This window comes from Monodelphis domestica, chromosome 3 (assembly GCF_027887165.1).
Source record: "Monodelphis domestica isolate mMonDom1 chromosome 3, mMonDom1.pri, whole genome shotgun sequence".
Lineage (NCBI taxonomy): Eukaryota > Metazoa > Chordata > Mammalia > Didelphimorphia > Didelphidae > Monodelphis > Monodelphis domestica.
Window position 1 is genome coordinate 192,692,512 of NC_077229.1, and position 1,043 is coordinate 192,693,554.

The window sequence follows — 1,043 nt, forward strand, 5'->3', positions numbered from 1 at the left end:
AGAGGTATCTCTCTCTCTCTCTCTCACACTCACACACACAGAGGTATATATCATCCCACCAAGGTACTGAGATGGAACAAATCCTGCCCCTCCACACATTTCTCAGAATGACCTTTTCCAACTTCTTTTCCCCAAGCAGAACAAGTTTGTCAAGTTCATGTTAATAAGAGGGAACTAAAAAGACCTATTTCATTAGTAATGTGGAATCACATGTCAGAGCTGCAGAGGTCCTTAGAAGCCATTTAATCCAACTTCTACCTGAATAAGAATCTCTGCATCATACCTAATATGATTTCCTAGAATTTATCTAGAGACTTCTAGTAATGGAGAATCTTCTGAAAGAGAAATGTACCTGAAAACTTCTGGTGAAAATGAATCTTGTAATCTTTTTTTCTTTTTAAACCCTTTCCTTCTATCTTGGAATTGATACTAAGTATTGACTCTAGTACAGAAGAGCGTTATGGGCTAGGCAGTTGGGGTTAAGTGACTTGCCCAAGGTCAGACAGCCAAGAAATGTTGTAAGTCACATTTGAACCCAGGATCTCCCATCTCCACTGAGCCATCTGTTGCCCTTAACCTTCCATGACAGCTCATTTCACTTTGGCAGAATTCCCAAAATTAGAAAACCATACAAAGTAGAATGGACTTTCCTGGAAACTGATGTGGTTTGCTGACCTTTAGTGAGAATGTTCCTCCTCTGCTCTTTTGAAAATCTAAATAACATCTTCCCATTTGCGATCCTGTAGCCCCTCTCTCATTCTCCATAATTTTTGTAAGATGATTGACAGTAGCTCAGCAGCATACCAGAGCCCTGTGGCCATCACGATCTGGATTCCTTACACCAGGCTGGGGTACACAGTTCTTCTCCCACCATGTGTCACCTGGCCCGCCAACCTGCCTGGAGCTAGAGAAGAGGTCAGACTTATTAAGACTCCCAAAGGTCGGATTCTGTGACCCTGGGGCATAGAGTAAAAACTGAAGAGAAATTTCCTTCGGTTTCCTTCATTCCATTACTCTTCCCCTCCCGGCCACCACCGCGCCCT